We start from the raw sequence: 21,056 nt of genomic DNA on the forward strand, positions 1-21,056 counted from the left end.
AAATATATATATATCTTCTCTGTTACTTCCCACCTCTTGCACCTTGTAAGGACTTCATTGCCCCCTACCTGTACAGCATGTTTGAGCACAAGGGTGTTCATAAGTGCAGTTGGCACTAGAGATGGACCGATCCGATATTACGTATCGGTATCGGTCCGATACTGACCTAAATTACTGGATCGGATATTGGAGAGAAATCAAAAATATAATCCGATCTGAAGTATCACAAAATCACCTCACAAAACGCGCTACTTGGCGTAACCCAGCTCGGCGCAACCCAGCTCGGCGCATCGGAGCAGTATGTGTCACGTGATAGAGCGTGACCTGTCGGCGGTCTCTTGGAGCATTTGGAGCCTCGCTACATACTTCCTAACCGCGGCATTTCATCTCGGCGAAAACTGTCCCAGAGAAGTAAAGCAAGTGTGTAAGTTCATCCCTGAATGTTTGCACAGTATTTCCATGTTAAGCTTAACAACTGATATATTGAGCCACAGCTGGACTGGCTGTCGGAGTTCCATATTGAGGTGAAAAGGAAGCGATTTTGTCCCGTACTTCAGCACAACAACAGCAGCACGTTTAAGCTTGATAAGCTGTTGTTAGAATGTATTTAATATTACTTCCTAGTATCAGCTGAGGTTTGCTGGAGCCACGGCTGTAAAAGCTGCTGGTCATGACATTGGTTTGGATATGTGATGAGAGGGAAACATGAAGATGAAACCAGGAGATGTCCTTACTGAATCATCAGAGCTGAACAATGATGGAGAAACAGGTTTACCTTTTAGGTGACACGAATGAGTTGAAGGGAAGTTATGAACTGTTTCTGAGAGACAAATAACACCAGGATCCTTTTCTGTGTAGCTCAGTGATTCTTGAGATAAGGGACAAAACATGTCCGGCAGATAAAACCCAATTTTGTGGTTAAAAATATGCATACAAGTGTTAACCCAACTGCCTAAAAGACAAACCAAGGCAATTTTTATACAACAAAAGTATGATTTTGCTTTTTTTTTTTACATATATATTTATTTTAAATGGTACAATACATTACCAGTACCTTAAAAATCCATTGTCCAGAAGCAGGTGTGATAATATTAAAATACAGAAAAAAAATTAAAAGTAATGTAAAATTAAACATCATGGCTCTCGTCACTAAGTATTTAAGTCAATACCTTATATAATATCAAAATATGCAATTGAAAATTTATTTTTACATATTTTTTAAGTGATTAAAATCGTGTCCAGAGTTTTTGTCAACACCATCAGATTTTTTTAAAAGTACAAAAAAATCAGGAATTATTGTGGGTAGCTTACACTCTGAGGACCCCTTTACCACTTCCTGTTTCATACACATGCCATGAGGTCACTGCTGTGATAATTTTTTTAAATTTTAATTTCATTTATTGCACACCTTTCTGATAAAACTCTGCGTCACAACCATAGTGCGTCAACACCAAAGTCGATGTAATCCAAGATTTAATTATTTTTTTTGTAAAAAGAGCTTAATTTAGGTAGATTGTAGAAGCCATAAGCAACTGATGAAAAACAAGATGGCTTCTGTCAGAAAAACATGTGTTATGAGAGAAAGTAGGGTATTTTGTCAACACCATCAGGATTTTTGTCTGACGGTGTTGACCCTTTTTCTAATGGTGTTGACAAATGCCACAAAAGTGTGCTATTCACCATTTATATTAAGTTATTTTTTACTAATATTTCAGACATATTACTTCCTGTGTATTTTACTGATATTTCTGCTTCACAGATGTGTCAAATATTATCAAATTTGTCTAATCTTGAATCTCATTGTTTATGTATACATTATTAATCCTGTAGGAAAATGCTTAGTACTCTGCATTTAACCCATTCACTCAGTGATGCAGTGGGCAGCTACAAATCCAGGATAGCCGCTGTTCGTTGGATTTGAATGCCCAACCTTCCGATCATGTGGCATCTACTGAGCTAGCTGTGCCCCGATAGTTGGTCTTTAAGTGATGATGTATGTTTCCTGCTTCCGGGCCTAAACTACATGTGTTTATCAAGCCTGTTGTGCTGTTAAAATGTTTTAATGCTTTTTATCTTGTTCTATTACATCTGAACAAGCCCCTAAAAACAGTCAGCGATCACTGTCAGCCTAACCATTGGGAACCTTCACGTTAACTTTTATCAAGTGGAAAAAAGTTAGCATTCATCCTCCAGCTTCACTGTGTTTATATTATGCTAACATAGCTGTGTCGCTAGCGATCATCTAGCACATCACTATCTACCAGTTAGCCCAACTTCAGTAACCTGACAATAGTCACTGCTGTTTAGTTTTCTGTCTCCATTTATGTTGGAAGTGGTAGCAGAGCTGGTATATCATGTTCAGGTGGAAACAAGCAATCTACCTTCTAACTCTGTTAAATTTCATATATTCTGTTTTCATGGATGCCTGGATGTTACACCTGGTAGAGCAGCCACACTGATCATTTTATTAAAGATGAAATAATTTAGACAGATTGTAACTCTCAGTGATGCCGCAGAGTTCCTTTGAGTTTGGGATCTGCAGCGGAGTTTGGACCTGGAAACGGCTAATGACATCAGACTTAAAGACCGGATAGCATCTCTATTGCTTAATGCATAATTGTGTTGTGAATATTCATCCTTAATCTGTAAAAAAGCATAAGGTTCAAAAAATTATAGTAATTACAAAATGGTACATTTCAGGCTAGAATAGCAAAGGGGAACCTGTCAGTAGAGGAACAAAAGAGAAGGAACAGGGATGATCAAAAAAGAAGGAGAGAAAAAAATAACAGCCAGCCCAAGTTGAAGAAAGAGTTTCTCATAAAGGAAAGGGAAAGATGGAGAAATAGAGTGAAAAAGAGAAAAATAAAGAACATCAGTGATCTGAAGGAAAGAGAAAAAAGGCAGAAGAGAAGGTTTTGGAAGAAAGCACAGAGAGACAAAAGGAAAGAAAGTCCAGCAGGGTCTAAACACACAACCACAGAGTACTTTAGGAATCAAGGAGTAGTAGGTAGCTACTTGCTGGTGAACTGTTAAGGTGTAGAACTTGACATGTGCAAAAACAGAATTGTTATTATATGTCTTGTGATATTACAAAGGTTGCTAAGGTTTAATGGTCATTTTGAAAGAAATAATATCTTGTTTTCTACTAGTGTGTCACCATCGTCAGCACCTTGTCAACTCCATAATATGGAGTTTTGGTTTATTTTTCTCTTTTGGAGAACCATATAGTTTCCTCCCTCATGATCTCCCAATAAAATACGTAATTTTCTCAATAAATGTGTAATTTCCATTCTGCTTAATATGATTGTTTCTTATAGAGATTAAATACAAGCTTCTGAAAATATGTATGACTGTAACTCTAATAATAAAAACCCAAAACAATCTTACTTTTAAATGTGGTATAATTACTTTGAAAACATATGTGCATAAACAATAGAATAGAGAAGCTGCTAATAGCCAAAATAGCTGAAACAACTTAATTTAAAATATATATTTTTGCATTTCTTTGTGTCTGACGGTGTTGACAAAAAACCTTGCTCTTCTCCAGCAAAAACATAAATTATTAAAAAATGTTACACCTGGGAGATTGTACCAAAACATGGTGAGACAGCCAAAACTTTGTGTAACAATTATATATAAATATGTTTTTGAAAAACCCAAAAATATATTTTAGAAAATTAAAACCTGTTTTGTGCCTAATCTCAGGAGTCACTAACCTGACAGCTGGTAACTGTGCAGGGGCGGGTCTAGCAAAGTTTTGCCAGGGGGGCCAGGTTGGACATTAACAGGGAAAGGGGGGCACAAAGAAATACTTTTCTTTGTTATGTCATTTAAAAACTTTGAATAAATAATTATCTGAATCTTACAACAAAAGTGGTCATCTGATTAAATGTATAGAAATCCATTATTGTATATAGTAAGGAATAAGTCATATATACACCTCAGTAAGCTATAGTACTATTTTCTTTGGGAAGGTACCATCTGTGTAGTCTGCAATTCTGTTGAAGAAAGATGTTGAATATATTTAATTATTGTAGAAAAATAATTCATTCCTGTGCATTTGTTTTACACTTGCATTAAATTAAAGTTGATTACATCGATTAAGCATCATGAGATGAGGGCGGGGGGTGGTTCCCTAATATTTTTGCTGGGAGTTGGCAACCCTATTAGATAGGTTGCTTAATATTTTCACTAAGTACTCTTTAAAATACCAGAAAAATACCAGAATAGGGGGAATGGTGTAGGTTTAAATTTAGTAGATTGATGGTAAATGGCCTGTATTTATATAGCGCTTTACTAGTCCCTAAGGACCCCAAAGCACTTTACATATCCAGTCATCCACCCATTCACACACTGGTGATGGCAAGCTACATTGTAGCCACAGCCACCCAGGGGCGCACTGACAGAGGCGAGGCTGCCGGACACTGGCGCCACCGGGCCCTCTGACCACCACCAGTAGGCAACGGGTGAAGTGTCTTGCCCAAGGACACAACGACCGAGACTGTCCAAGCCGGGGCTCGAACCGGCAACCTTCCGATTACAAGGCGAACTCCCAACTCTTGAGCCACGATAATCAATCAGATTGATCAGTGTTGCTGAACTATAAAATGTTTTGGGTGCAGTGTATGTTTTGCATACAGGTATGCCAGAATAGCTTCAGTCTCTTGTTTTTTAAAACGTGATAATAAACTTATATAAATGCAGCAAGATATATATAAAAAACTGTTTTATTGATTACAAAATATCGAATTCATATCGGTATCGGCAGATATCCAAATTTATGATATCGGAATCGGTATCGGACATTAAAAAGTGGTATCGTGCCGTCTCGAGTTGGCACCAGGACACCCTAGGTCAGAGGCTGATGACTGATTTTGAAATCATATCTTCACATCTGTAGCTGTATGTCTTGGACACTCAGTGAAGAAAGGAAGTGAGCTGCCAGCTGATCATCACCTGGTTCTGAATTTAACACTGGAGCAACTCTTTATCCTTTCAAGGACACTTGAGGGAATATATAGATTTACTGAACCCGTCTGATTTGTGGTCTTGAAAAAAGCATCAACCGTATCACTCTGGTTGTCCTGTGGTAAGTGCCATGGGAGTATGGAGTACTGGGAATGCTGTTATTGGCTATTTAGTCCCCGTGCAACTGTAGTGAGAGCTTGGTCTACGCTGCCGGCAATAAGTCATACTTGTTCCCAGTTGGCATTGTATTCCCCCAGGACTGCCCTTTGATATCGATTGCGATAATAAATTTTATGGCCAGAATTTTTTTTTATGCGCTTTGTATAGCTTGCATAAAAAAACTGCAAGACTTCACAGAAAATATTGCTATATACTTTTATTTGCTTAGCTATAGGAAAAGTCCAAAGAAAGGTCATAATCATGGAGAGAAAATCTGGAATAAAATAGAATACATTTGCTGAATTGTAGGCTCTTATGCTTGTTCAGATTGTTCAGTGGTCTTTCTTTGTTAACAGAAGCACTTTGTGTTGCCTAATTGAGATTTTTTCAAACTGCTGTCAAATAAGATTAATACATCAGTAATACCACATTATTCTGAAAACATTCAAATCTGCCCTTCCAGTTTTATTTGGCCATTAAACATTGGCTTTAGACAATGGCTTAAAAGCTTTAACAGATAACAACACATTTTCTCAGATATTCCACGATAGCAGTTATGGCCTGTTTATATCCAAAAACTGCAATCTCTGCACTCTTTGCAATCTGAACAAGTTTTTACCACTATAAAGTTACACAGTTACAGTGCAAACACTGCTGAGTTTGTTTGTTTGGGTGTTTTTTGCTATTAAAACAAATGAAATTCGTTGAAAAGTTTCTTTTTTTCAGTCAGGGAGTTATTTCAATCGCAGCGCCCAAATGAAAGTGTTTGAAAATTAATTCCCAGACTGAGACATGCATCTTCCCTCTCGTCTAATACCCAGATTAACATTTTTGACACTTGGCATTTTTTTTTCCTTATCAGCCCAAGACAGTGGGAGATAATTACATGCTCTATCACTCTATTGCCATTACAAAACATTTCTTCAGGTACTTCTGTCAATATAATTCATGTTGAAAACAATTAAAACTTTGCCTGTTTAGAACAAGTTACAGCATCATAGGTGTCAAAGCAGATGACTATATGACCCATTCCTGATTATGAAGAAACTTTCACTACAATAAAAAAATACTAAGTTTAAGTCATTTATTGTATATAACTAATATAAGTTAGGCAAAACACAAAGGCTGCCTTGAACACAAAAGCTAAACATACCTAGATTTTCATCCAGTGATATTCACATCTTCAGTAGAAACACTACCTTTTTTTCTTTTCTTTCTTTCTTTCTTTCTTTCTTTCTTTCTTTCTTTCTTTCTTTTTTTTTTTTTTTTACCTCAGTACTGCCTTCTTTTGGGCTGAGTGACTGCTTAATGTTTTATTTATTTATTATTTTTGTTAAATTGTTAATTTTCTGTTTTCTTAGTGTATTCTATGACATTACTATGAAACGTGTAAACACCACGGATAAACACTGAAATATGACTTCATTGCTTTATTTATATAGTCATTTTGTATCAGTTTGTTGAAAGACTTTAAAGACTGACTTAAACCTAAAGCTACACTCGGACTCAGTATACTTACACACACTCACAAGTCACTTTGTTAGGTACGCCTATTCAACTGCTTGTTAATGCAAATGTCTAATCAGCCAAACACATGGCAGCAACTCAATGCATTTATGCATGTCAGCATAGTCAAGATGACCCACTGAAGTCCAAACCGAGCACCAGAATAGAGAAGAAAGGTGATTTGTGACTTTGAACATGGCATGGTTCTTGGTACCAGATGGGCTGGTACCTGATGTGAATATATTGTCTAATACATCTAATTAATTTGGAGCACTTTTTTAAAAGTGTTAAATGTGTTTACTTTGAACCTAGTTAAAAAAAAATCTGTCCTTCACATCTTTGTAATTGCCTGTCAATCCATAAAATAGGGTTTTGATTTCATTTATCAGAAATACATGGAACCATATTAAATAACACTTTACAGCTGTATGGAGTACTAAGCATGTTCAAGTATGCCAGCAACCACTGAAGCTCAGGAGTCTCTTGTTCTCACTTTTAATTAGCTCGCCTGTTACTTCGAATGGTAAAGATGTAAACCAACATTTGTCTACAAAACAGGCTGAAATCTTCCGGGCATGGATTCAGATTGTGAGCCGGGCAGGAGTAAACAAAAGTTGCTGCCATGGTCTTTAACTCTGTTTGGATGAAACCTGTTTTAATGCGTTATCCTTCCATTGTATATATTTAACACAGAGTAGACTAAAGCATCTGCTCTCAATCACAGCTTAGATTATTTTTTTATTTGTCCCACAATTATGGGTTTGGTGGTGTGCCCATTTTCAGTTAGTTTACCTTGAATGGTCAGAAGAGTTCTGCTGGCGGGGTGTGTGCACAGACAGCATAGATTGAGAATGATCTCTGCAAAAGAACAGCAGTTTAGTCTCTGCATAAACACAGGAGGCATTGAGGATGGATTTCTAGCTCACACACGATTGGGAAGCACCCAGATCCCAACTTTATATTTAGTAGGAGTAAAATCTGCGATGTTACCTCCCTCTGTTAAGAGTGCTGGATTGATTGAAATAAGAGTTGTATGACTTTCTATTTTACCGGTATAGCAAGATATCATTGTGATCAACACACAGGTCAGTTCTGTTAAAGCTAATAGTAGAAACAAAGCTCCTAAATTGCTAATGGCATGTGCACACACTACCAGACTGACTGAATGAAGTAATACAAAATTGCATATTTGGTCTACAAGCAAAATAACACTCTGGCTTCTCCACATTGCCACTGTGAACATCAGCGTATGAAGCTATTTACCTATGTTTAGCTTAAATGTGCCCTGCGGTTCCCCCTTGTTTCCTACACCAAAGCAGGACTTCTCTCTCAGGCATCTTTTTCTGTTTTTCTAAAAGATCTGCTGCATGAAAACCCCAAGGGTGCTTGAGGTCACAGAGTATTCAGAGATGCTAGAGGCATATTGGCCACCTCTCTACACACACAACACAAGTTTGAATCATTTACAGTATATCACAACTTGCCCATCTTAACATTTAGTCAAGCAGGAAATGAACTGGCCACAGCTGTCTGCACGCTTTATACTTGAGGTTTATTTACAAGGAAATGACTGGATGGATGTGTGAGCTGTTAGTGTTCAGGAGGAGACTGAAAACAAATGATTACCTATTGCAGCCTTCATCACTTCAAGTCATTTTCATTGCTTGAAATGTTAAATTACCTTCATTCCAAGCTCAACCGCAAACATTTTCAATTGCCTATCGTGCTGCATTCATGTTTCATGCCTAGTCCTTGGTTACTCTTATTATGTGAAATGGATGAATGATGCATTGAATTTACCATCAAGCTGAATGTAAATGTGATAAAACTACAGTCGAGTGCAAACCTTATTGAGAAAGACATAAAAAGAGGATACAAGATGGGTGATGCTGTCCATTAAAATAGTTTCTGTCCTCATACATTTTGAGTATAGGTTAATATAGCTGTTTTAAAAAGACTTAAAATTGTAAGTTTAGTTTTGAAGTCAAGCCATCTAGTGAGTGAAGTGAAATTTGATATTCAGCACTTTTGAAAATCTAAGCAGCAATGCACCTATGACTAAGAAATGGAAAACAAAAATAGTCGTCCAAACCCCCTTCAGTCCAAGAACACATGCTGCTTTGGTATGGCAAAGCTATTAACATAAACATTGATAATGACTTCTCACTGAGGAACAGGGGCCCACAATATGTTTTCCACAAAAAGCTACACCATCCAATTATCTACAGATGTTAACTTCACATAATGCTGGTTCGCCACATCTGTTTGTTGGTGGGAGATCTCATTATAACAAGCATGTTTTAAGCGCCAGCACCAAGCACTGCTTGGCACATTTTATAGCAGCATGTTGAACATTTACAACAAACATTCCTGACTGCGGTAAAACTTTGTATGTTAGATTAAACGACTTCCAACAGTCAGTAAAATTCTCCTTGTCATCAAGACGATGATTTCGATGTCAACCTTTGTTTCACGTTGCAAATTCAAATTGCCAATGTGATTTGCTATGCAGTACTTTACCTTATAAGATACAACTTGTCTGTGAAAAGATGCAAGCCAAGTACTCTGCAAGTGACAAATTGAAACTGTAAATAAACTAGGGATGAAAACAGACATGTTCTTGGTTCCAGGATGGATACGAACTACAGGAAGATGTTTATCAGTGATGTTTTAGAAACAGCCAAAAACCCACTCCATACTCTGGCTCATAGGCTGAAAAAATACATGCAAAAAGCTGGGGCCTAGAAAATAAAAGAAGAAACATCTTGGGCGAACTCCCAGCTGCAAGGGGGGAAAAAGGGCAGAAAATAAAAAGGCCAGAGCTGAGATTGACCAATTTTGGAATGACACCTTTGAGAGAAATGCAGAAACTATGTGAAGTGGATGAATTTGCAGGAAGACAAACATCCAACAGTGAGTATCAGAAAGCAGGACAGAACTGGGAAACTCCTACTGACTTATAACATTTAGAGCACTATATTATAATCATGGTAAAAATAAGATTTTACATATCAGGACATAATGAAACATCATCTGGTTCTGGCTCAGGGGCAGCTGTGGTTCAGGAGCTTGAGCAGATCGTCCACCAATCAGTGGCTCAATCCCCCTCTTCTATAGTCTGTATGTCAAAGTATCTTTGGGGAAGAAAATGAAGGCTGAATATGTTCATCGGAGTGTGTGCGTGTGTGTGTGAATGTTAGATAAAAAAGTGCTTAGACATAGAGGAAAGCACTTCTGTAACTGTGGACTGTGTGCGTGTGATTGGGTGAATGAAGCCTGCAGTAGAAAAGTAGAATACATAGACTGGCATAAGTACCAGTCAGTATCTTACCAGGTCTTAATATTAGGTAAATACAACCTCAAATGAGCAAATGACATATTACACCATGGCATTTATTTAACTAAGAAAGTCAAACTGAATTTATTTGGGGAAATCTAGGTATAACCCATAGCCTGGTAGTTTGTAGACCATGTTTATCAGTAATAAAACGAAGTAATCATTTCCTGCATGACCTTATTAGTCATGTCTTATTATATCAGTGTGGAGAAACTTTAGCCCACTTTTCCTTACGGTGTCGCTTCAGTTCATTGAGTTTTTCAAGTTTTTCGTTTATGCACATAAGCTGTCTTAAAGATTAAAACCATAGCATTTCAGTTATGTTGAGGTCTGGACTTTGACTGGACAACTGCAAGAGCTTGATTATTTTCCTTTTTAGCCATTCTGTTCTTGATTTACCACTGTCCTTGAGAACATGACCTCAATTTGGGCCCGGCTTTAGCTGTTGGACAGATGGCCTCACATTTGACTCTAAAATACGTTGGTTTACAGTCGTCTCAAAGGCTGTGGCTCGGAAACAAGGCCAAATCATCCCCCCTCCTCCACTGTGCTTGACAGTTGGAATCTTATGTATCTTATGAGTTGTTATTTTTTTTTATTCAGCTGCAACTCTCCTTATAAACCTTCCAAAAAAAGCCACAAATATGTAGACTTTGTGAAATTAAAAGAATTTAAATTTTAACATACCTGTAGAGTCTGATATGTAGCTTTTTCGTATTTTGCATTTTCTTCTTATGGTCTGATATTTGGGTGAATTTGCTGGAGCATCCACTCCTAGGAAGATCGGCATCTGTCTTAAATGTTTTCTACTTGTGAATAATAGTTCTCAATTTAGAATGACGGACTCGAAATTGTTTGGAAACAGGCTTATAACCCATCTACGACTGTTGATGTCTTTAATGAGTAAATAACCTTAGCATTGTGTTGGCACACACCTGAATGTTCCAGACCTGCCAAAACATCTGCTATTATAGACGTGCTCACACTTGCTGATGATCAGTTAAACAAGTGCTTCTGATTAGAAGTACCTGGCTGCTATTTACACTCTTAATTCCTATGGAGCAGTAGGAGTGTACTTGGTTTTTTCAAAGGCTGTTTTTGCATTATGGCTTGATATTTGTTATGTGACACAGTGTAATATGTCATATGTTGTTGTTCATGTTAGGTATTTCTTTCTTTATTTGTTATTTAAACTGACTATTTAAGTTTTATAAGCAGATCAAGTTAAGGACAATACTGATCATGCAGCTCTTCCATTCCTACAATATTCTTTCCAATTCAACTTTAAAAAAAAAATATGGACCACAAAAGCGAATTTCAAAATGTGGAGTATAGCATTCTCTGCCTCCACAAGCTGCCCCTCGAATTGGTTGCCAGGGTCGCCGCTCCCCTGTGGAGAACGCTCATCTCCACGGTATCTTTGAAAACATACCTTTCACGCAAATTACAGAAACTGCAAAGTAGACATATCCAAACGTCAAGGACGCAGTGGGGGCATGTATGTGAAACCTCTTTTATTTCATTATACCATCAGGACATGCGATGTCAAGCCGAGGTCCCACGCTGATAATATAATTGGCTCCTTGTATGGCAGAAGCAAAAGCATGACACCGTTCTCCCCATGAGAAAGATGACGATCTTAGGAAGAAACGTGGAAACCTTGTTGACGTGCGCACATGCATACGTTTGTGACAAGTTACAGCATTAGCAAGTAATTACGTTGTGTCAACAGGAGAAAGAAAGCGAGAGTAAACAGGGAAACAAGAGCTTGCTGCTTTTATTTATTTATTCAGAAGTGCTTCGGATACTTGTAGTGTCAGTGTTATTCGCAGAGACGTGCGCCTTCCATAAACGGGGCCTTGCTGATGTCATACAGCATTTCACACTTTCTTTCTGAGTCAAAACTGAGGCCCCTTAGGCTCGCAGCATAAATCACTGTTAATACAGAGACTTAAAATGAATTTACATACAGGACTCGGTTTCCAAAATGTGCCTTCTATAAGGATCTTGTAGGCATGGCTGCAGCGAAAACATGACCTTTAAAAGCTGCTTTGTTGAGCAATCCATTCTTGCACACACTGCAGTATCCAGCCGCCGTGTCCCCTGTAGAATTAGGTTGATTGAGCATGGCCTAAATTGGATCAACCATATCTTGCATGCTGGAGCCCAGGGCTTGCTAAATCGCCTGGACTGTGATGCAGCCAAATACTTGGCTATTTAGATGAAGAGACGGTTTCCAATTCAAAGCCTGGGAGAATTATAAACCCATGAGTCCCTGTGACTGACTGCTGTCATATTGCATTGCTCATTTAAGGAATGCTTTCTGTTCCACTTACACATATTTACCAAACCTACATACTGCTTGTTGCTATTGTGTAGCTATGTTTTGAATGTAGCAAACCTGTCGTTGTGTATTTTGATGCCAAACGAGTCCGAATTTGCCCGGCAGAGGAATTGGCAGTGGACTGGGAAAAAATATTATCTCAGCCACTAAAAATACACAAATGTACCAATCACCAGCATGAATATCAGCCGAAGAACTGAGATTGTGGTCTGCCTGAACTAATGCTATGCTCAATTAGCTCAACCGATAAAGTTTGCATTTTACTCAAAATTTGCTCCATTTTATCTTTTTTTTTTTTTCAATTAAAAAAAAGATAAATAAATAATTGCCCTATTGGTGTATTGATATCTTCATAGCAAGTTCAGATGGACTTTCTGAAAGGCTTCCAGCCTCACCACCCTAAGAGTAACATTACAAGAAAGAGAAATTTACAATCACACTCTCAACTATTTGCATTAAAAAATGTATCTACTATTAGGAAGCTATCATTGTGGAGAAGGTCATTTAGGGGAAAATGAAGCTCAAAAATAATGACTTATTGCTGCTGTTCAACAGCAACCTCTATCAACATCTCCTTCTTTCTGTTGCCTTCTTATTACCTTCTCTCGCATCTCCCACTCCTTTCCCAAGTGAGCCCCTCTGCATCACCCTAAAGCCTGATGATAAAGGGATGGGCAGACAGTTGCACAGTTGGGGGCTAATGCAGAGAGGGATGGCTGATGATCCAGTCTGCAGATGGAGACCTGCCATGGGAGATTAATCCCCAGCACAGTCAGAGGGCTCCTGAGATTTTAATTATGCCTCAAAAAAAAAAGGAAGAAAAACAAGGAAAAAAATAGGAAATGCCATCACATTAATTATTTATAAGCAGCAATATTTTAGCTAAGGGACAGTTTTATTTCAAACTGCATAGGGACTCCTGTCAGATGTGGCTTCCTTGTGTAGCTGACATGGTTGTAATAGGAGTATTCACAATACCACTGGGTTAAGAAGGGATAAGATGAAGTAGTAGGCGTAGATGCCAACCTCTATATTTTTGAAGGTAAGCAGACACTGGTGCCATTGTGTCTGAGTGCCAAATAACATGTAACGTGACATGACCAAAACTGCAAACGACTTTGAAAAGATGAAAAGAGAGAACGCCACTCGTTCACAAGCTGAACAAGCAAAAAGGACCCGAGCAGCTTTTAAACTTTACAGTTTCTTTTTCTGACTGATTAATGTGCAGCAATGAAGTAATGTTTTTTAGAAAAGCAAAATTTCACATTATGAGTGCATACAAAAGTTATACTCATGCTAATTGTTTTCACTATATGATGTCTGATTACATTTGATTAAAATTACAATTAAACTTAAAAAAACAAACAAACACAGAGTGCAGCTCTCCTTCTCCAGTTACATGTGCTTTGAGAAAGGTTTATGTAATATCTCGCATCTTCACAAGGGATAAATGAATAAATGCTATTTTTACTCCAGTAATTTGTAATATTGGAGAGAGGCTTTCAAGTACAAATGAGCTCATTTGTTTTCCGTTGAAAAGTCACTAAAACTGCTGCTTATAGAAATAATCTCAGCACACTTTCAGTCTTTGTGAGGCTGCTTGAACCTGTTTGGTTTCATCTCATTGGTCAGCTGCTTATACAATTATCCTTACTGTGCTAATCACAATTTAGTTAATATGTATCTGAGATATGCTTCATTGTACAGTACATGGGCTGACTACTTTATAGCCTCCTGGATGATTTATTCCAGAGGGCAATTATTAGCAATAATGCTGGACTGAAGACAAATATACAAATAATGAGACAAAAAGATCAATAAATAAGAAGTGAGCATGAAATGAGCACATATGCACACAATTACAGAGGCGCCCTCACACATACACACACGCACGCACGCACGCACAAACACACACACAGATCAGATAAAGAATCAGGACTCTGCAGTTTGAGCTGGCAGACTGCCCTCTTCTGTAGTCTGTGTGATATACAGACTGACAAGAAGGGAGACATGAAGAAGCTGTTAGCTTTCTGACTCATGCAATTACACATTTCTGACTAATGGGGGCCACCATTAGCCAGACATAAAGATACCATGTGAACAAGTCATCGCCATTATCATCCGTTCAACAAAGCAGACGGTGCTCGGTCATACTCATACATTTTATTTAACAGAATGGTGAGATCAAAGAGAAGTTACATCTTATAAATGAGTATAGTTATTTAGCTCTTGATATTTTATTTGAAAATATGTCTTAAGGGACAGAAAGTTGCTTTGATTATTTTTTCTTATGTGATAAAAAGGACCAAATGCGACTTGAATTAATTGCACAACTTCTTTTCAAGTCTAATGTAATTTATTTCAGCTGATTAGGATGACTGAGCGTTAACAAGCGCTGCAAAAGTGTGAAAATGTGAAACTAGATTAATTACTTTAGAGTTTTAATGAGTGCAATGTGGACTCCATGTCCACCAAGAAAACACCATAATATTACATGTTTCTTTAACCGTGCAAATGATTCTTGTGCTTGAAGGGTATTGAAGAACAGCAGCAGGAGGCATGCCTTTGTCCCACTTGCCTTGCTTATCCTTCTGATGTTATATGTAAAGGTAGCGGCTATTAATTTGACCGCTTGGTTTGATAAAGGGCTTCTGACTTGGTTAAAGTGAAGCTTGAGAATTTAAATTGGTTGAGGGGGTGGGATAAAGACCAAAAAGGATTGGTCAGAGAGATAAGGTAAAGGGCCAATATACTGGATAGAATGAGCAGTCTGGTGTTGTGGCTGACAGAGGTGATGGAGTGCTGTGATGTGTATGATGGGGGTGGATATGTCACCTGCCCGGGCTTCACTCGCCACAGGGAAAAACCATTACTATGATCGATTCTTCCTCGCTATCCGTTCTCTTGTTTTTCCTGTCTATGGAGGAAGGATGCTGATAGGCTGGTAGGTGGTAAACAAAGGCGTAGTTAATGCTTAAACAATGCAAACTGAAGACCGCGACTTAGCATTCTGTTGTGTTAAAAAGATATATTTGGAATTAAAACAGCGGTGGGACTATTAAGACATCTGCATTTCATCTTCATAGACATCAGTGCTTGGATGTCATTATTACCCTCTTCATCACTGCAATCAAACTTGTCTTCAACCCACTTTGAAGTAGCTATTTTATGCAAATTCGCCCATATTGTGCTGCACTTTCTACAACTTAAAATTCTTATATTTCACCTTAAACACAGTGGGCCTTGAATTCACGAAGGATGAAAAAAAAATGCTGGAAATGCATTGTTGGCGTGTCTCAGATCACAAGACAGCGCTGAACAGTGTGTGAGCACGGGCCATGTAAAAACCTTACTGTGTGGGAGTATTAGTCAAGGCCAAAGTATTTTTCAGCTGTAAGGAAAAAGGAAACAAAGCATTCCTCTAAGTGGGTCAGATGGACTCTTTCGCCTCTTTCGCCTCCCAAAATGAATCACTGTCAGAAGAGACAAAAGAAACAATTCAATAACATCTACTGAGACGTGCTCCTGAAGTGACGTTTCTGAGAATTAGTTTAATTAACTGGCTCACTTGAAAAAGTGTCACTTAGTTGTAGGTCCCATATAAAAGTAGCTAACATTTCGTTTTTTCTTTCCCACTGAAATGTTTCATTGTTTCAGTGTAAACCAAAAAGAATTCCACTGAACTAAAGCGCTGTCTTTACAAGCTGTGCATCAGGATTCCTCGTTGAGCGTTTGTGAGCTATATGAACAGAAAAGTCCTCTTTTTTTGTTGCACCCCAAGTACTCTTCTCTTTAAACTTCTATCCCACTGGACTCCAGTACAGGCAATCCAAAAAGACCTCTGAAAAATGCTCCACTGCTTTACGCTCTGTCTTACCTATTTTGCGCTGACTCAGTGCCCATACCAGAACTAGTTCTGCTTTGGTGCCTTTTGAGAACCAAGAGACTCTCACTTGGAGTTTCTTGAAGCAAATGTTACATACAGAGTAGATGTTGGGATAATTGCCGTGGAAAGAACATCATGGTAGACAAAAACTGCAGGCTGCATCTGTTAACTACGGGTGAATTTATTGCAGTAGCAGCTCCCGTTGCTACTGACGTCAGCGGTTCCAACTTTCCAAATTTAGCCCTGACAATTATATGGTGTTGTGCTGGTGCCAGGGTTTTGACGCTAGCACAAGTCAGTCGTTTTTTGAGATGTTTTGGGGGTTTTTTGGTCATCACTCAAAAAAAATGCAATACATTACATTTTTATGCAGTAATGCATTATGGGACTTAAATGCTCTCTGAAGAAGTTAATTTGTTACGCTACCTGTTATAATACTTTTGCATTACTCTGTAACATGCGCTGAAATGCACTTGCACATAATTACCAGTTAACAATATGAACCTTAGTCCCACACACCTACACAAATCACTATCCTAATGAGGACATAAAAACTGTCTTTTTTGTAGTGTTTCTTTTAGTTTAAAGACAAAGCTGACAACACTCAGCAAAGCTGAAATCCAGCCCAAAGAGACTTCAGAGTGATGCTTCTACCATAGCAACATTTACAGGGAGAAATGGAGGCCGCAATACCACAAGCTGTTCATTATTGCCTTTGTTACCTGATGACGATCAGGCTCTGGGTGCTGAGCTGAGATGGGCTTATGCTCAGCTCCGACTGAATTTTCTGTACTTGATGCACTTTGCAGTCAACCCCTGTGCTCTTATCTTTTCCTGCAATAAAAACAAAACAAAACAAAAAAACATTGCCCATATCTCCCGTCCTCAAAAGTTTTAGACACTGCACTATTTTTCTCTTCCCTGCACACAAGCTGAAATCAGCTGTTTGCAGTGAAAGTCAGAAGGAAGAGAAGGGCATGTTTGGTTTCTTTATTTTTATTTCTTTATGTATTTTATCTACCCACTGTGCATATAACTGAAGAATCTTTGTACTGCCAGGAGTGACATAAGTGTAGATGTATTGTGATTACTAAAATCTAGTACAGTAATGCATTTTTGCATTGTTGGAAAATGTGATTATAGTAAGCATTAGATGTGTTACACCCACATTGAGCAGCCAGGCTATAATCACTGCAGGCAAAGACAGGATTTAATACAGCCCAAGTTTGCTATTTTATTTATCAAAGCTTTAATTTACAAAGCTTAACATGACAGCTCTGTGGAGCACTGGTGCCCTATACCAGCAGCAAAAAAGAAATTCCGCTGTAATTGGCAGCCTTTTATACCCTGCTGCTGATGGGCAACATTTTGCTCATAATATGCCAGGGGTGTTTCCAAAATTCCCAAACAGGCAATTAAGCCATATAACCATTTTGTATATTATAATTTATAATTAAGACAATCAGCCAAAAGCACCCATAAACCCTATATTTTCATTTAAACAATATAATCCTACAAATCTCAAACAGCACTTAGAAATGCCAAGCAACTCCCCCCGCCCAACTTCCTACTTGGTTTATCCCATGATCTTTAAATAAGGTTAGACCCCCAGGGACACATTTCCCCAGACCCTGGAGAGGACAAAGGACATAGCAGGTGAGTGATTGCTAAGCCAGAAATCCACATGCCCTAAAATCAGCGTCCGTATTCACAAAAATTGCACAAATACATTACCTACACTTTTTTGACCCAGGTGATAATCAGTTACATTTGTGGCTAATACTGTCTCTTTAAATTGTAGATTCTGAGTAGCTGTTCAAGTGCCTGCAGTACAGAATCACACAAATCACTATAATATTTAAGCACCATCAAGTATGTTTCTTAATGCGCACATTTTTTGCCTAAAGTGCAAATGTGCCCTCTTTTTTTCCTCTTTTTCTCTTTTTCCCTTTAGGTTTCCTTGTTTAGCTGGTCCAACTTCAGCTAAACTCTCTTAACTTGCCATAACTTGCTTACTTAAACATAATGAATGCTATTTAAGTAAGAGCTGATGCCTATTGCTAAGATATGATCTTTAACATCACTGGTTCCCAGAAACTGGGGTTGTAAAAACCAAAATATTCTCAAATAATTTAGTGCCACTTAAAAACAAATCTGTCCACATGAGTGTTATGAGGGTTATTTTCTCAGTATTGAGAGATTTTCTCCTCTTATGCGTGCTTTTGTTTTCACATTCTTTCATCACAGCATGTGGATTCCAGTGGGCCTCTCTGCTTTATTTTTCTTGGATAAAAACACAGGTTTGCTGTTTATCTGTACTATCGGCATCTGGCACTTATTACACAGGGATGGGAGCACAAGCTTGGATTATTAGGATTACTGGTGGATTGATAGAAGGAAAGTGATTCATAGCAAGGTTAATAATAGCAAACTCTCCTTTTACCCGTATAACACCAGATAGACCGGCCTCGGGGCTTTCCCTACATTATAAACGTCTGAGCCTACCCCAGTCTTTTAGAATGCAGTCCATGAGAAAAATTCCCAGAACGCTCTCTCTAAAGCTGCTTTGATACCCCGGAGAATGCTAACACGTGTACCAAGGTACATACAAGCACAATAACAAAGCATACGGAAAGCCTCGACGTACAAATACAACCAAAATAAAAATGTATAGGTTTCTTACATAAACATGAAGATGACTCATAATTTGCTGTAATTTAAAAAGAAATTCCTTTGCTCTTTGAAAAGCACATGTATAGCTTTAGCACCTCATTGCTATCAACCATTGTACATATGTGTATGTGTGTGTTAAATGTGTGTACTGTACCTAGTATTCTTCAAGACAGATATAAAACGACCACTAATCCAGAGTGACAGAGGAATAAACACAATCCCTAATCTCATTGATCCCCTCACAAAATCATTCAATTATACTCCACCGCTGAGTATAGCACCATGCACACCAGGAAAAAGCAGCAGAGGTAACAATCTCTTTTTTCCCCCATTACAGAATAAGAAAGCCATAACTCAATGGAATATGATAATGGAATACCACACACGAGGAGACAGACAGGCCGCTCCATTCAGCACGGCGCTTCGTGATGATAAAAAACACGGCAGTCAGACATGTTCTCTATAACCAGCAGCAATACTTGGTGGTATCACTGGAGAGGAATGTAGTTAATTTTATCAGGGGTTGGGGGCGATAGTGGGTGGTGTTGCTCTGCTGAAGCAATAAAAGGACTATGGGGTGAAGAGCGAAAATGAGAAAAATGAGACAAAGGAGAGGAGAACTCTACTGTTACACGTGCCACTAAATGACCCAGTTTAACAGCCCTAAGCCTGCTACCTATTATCACAGGGGAAGGGTTTTTTCTCCTGCAGCTTCGGCATGGAGGGCAGACCTGCTCTGATATCAGTGTGACAGCTACAGGGATGCTGCTGCCTGCTCACTGATTTAGGGGTTGTGTTTTTATTCTGTTCATTAGAGCTTTCTAAGCGGTTGGAGTGCTTGTAGGTTCATGACATTTCTGCTAGTCAAATCAAAGGCTTTGGCACGGGGGATACACGGAGCAGCTGGGGGTATCGGGGTGGGAGCCTTAGCTTGGAATTGGTTGCATACACACCTACACATGCACGCACACACGCAAACTAGATGAACAAGCATTCCTATGCACACATTTCCTCTTTTTCAATATTTCGCCTAAAACCAGGCAGATGCAGTAGACTTGCACTTCTTGGACTGGCATCGACCTTTAAAAAGATTCTTGTTCTGCCTCTGGACCCTTCAGTGCCCCTTTTCCTCTGTAAAACAAATGTTAGTTTTAGAAGTTAGTTTGATCGGGCCAGCATTCAGTGTGTTGGGCGTGGAACGTGGAGGAGCTAGTTTGATGTATGGCACCAGATGCCTGCTGCCAGATGTTGTACAGGCTGACATGCAGGTCTGGCATGAGGTTTCCAGGGCTGGCCGTGAACTAATTAATCTACTCCCGCTCCGGTCCCTCAGAAGGTCACACTGAAAATATGCAAGGCTGGGAATGTCTGCATTGTATCACATGCATATTTTGACTAAAGCGTTTGTTTTGGGGAAAAGCAGGCACGGCTCCCTATTAAGTGCACAGTTGTATGAGACTATGTCTAGTGTACTCTTTAGAGGGGTGTATTATGGCCAAAGAGCATGTCTGCCAGTGAGAGGAAAAATTGAAACAAGATGTGCTGGCCCCTCGCTCCTTTGAAGGTGTTCCACATCATACCTCTGATTCTGAGGAGAGTAGGAGTACTACCATAAAAGGACATTCTGTTTACCTTAACCTGCCATCATCTGCTTGCCAGATGTTCCCGAGTTTTTCTTTCATCTCCTCACATGAACCTTATTTTAATTTTCACAGCAAGTTTGTTGCTCTACGTTTTTCACGGGTGGGAGAAGAACAAAAGTCGTCTTTCTTCAGCTGGAGGGTGGAGAGGCTAAATTTGAACATTGTTTAATTTGCCCTACAAAGCTTGGTAAGGCTGAAGGATTTTCTGCAGAGAGGCGTACTTGATGGAAACACTGGTACCACAGACACAAGAACTGGGAGCTATAAACATGGTTTCCATTAAGTCCTCAGCTTTGGCGAATGCATCTACACATGCAAGATTTTTTTTTTCTCCCCAATGTCTGTTATTCTAACAGACGTGTTTCCTTTGGATTACTTACTAGCTGATTGCTAATGATGGCTAATAGTTATTTAAAGTAATTTTCTTTTTCATTTAGCACAAGGATACATTGCAGAAAGGAAGTGGGAAATCTCTTGACTCCAAAGAGAGTGTGCTGCATGAAAGAGAAGAAAATACAATAATAAAAAAGTATAATACGG

The sequence above is a fragment of the Diplotaxodon limnothrissa genome, linkage group LG18, assembly GCF_057381915.1.
Source record: "Diplotaxodon limnothrissa isolate DT_005_m linkage group LG18, D_limnothrissa_male_GT1.1, whole genome shotgun sequence".
Taxonomy (NCBI): domain Eukaryota; kingdom Metazoa; phylum Chordata; class Actinopteri; order Cichliformes; family Cichlidae; genus Diplotaxodon; species Diplotaxodon limnothrissa.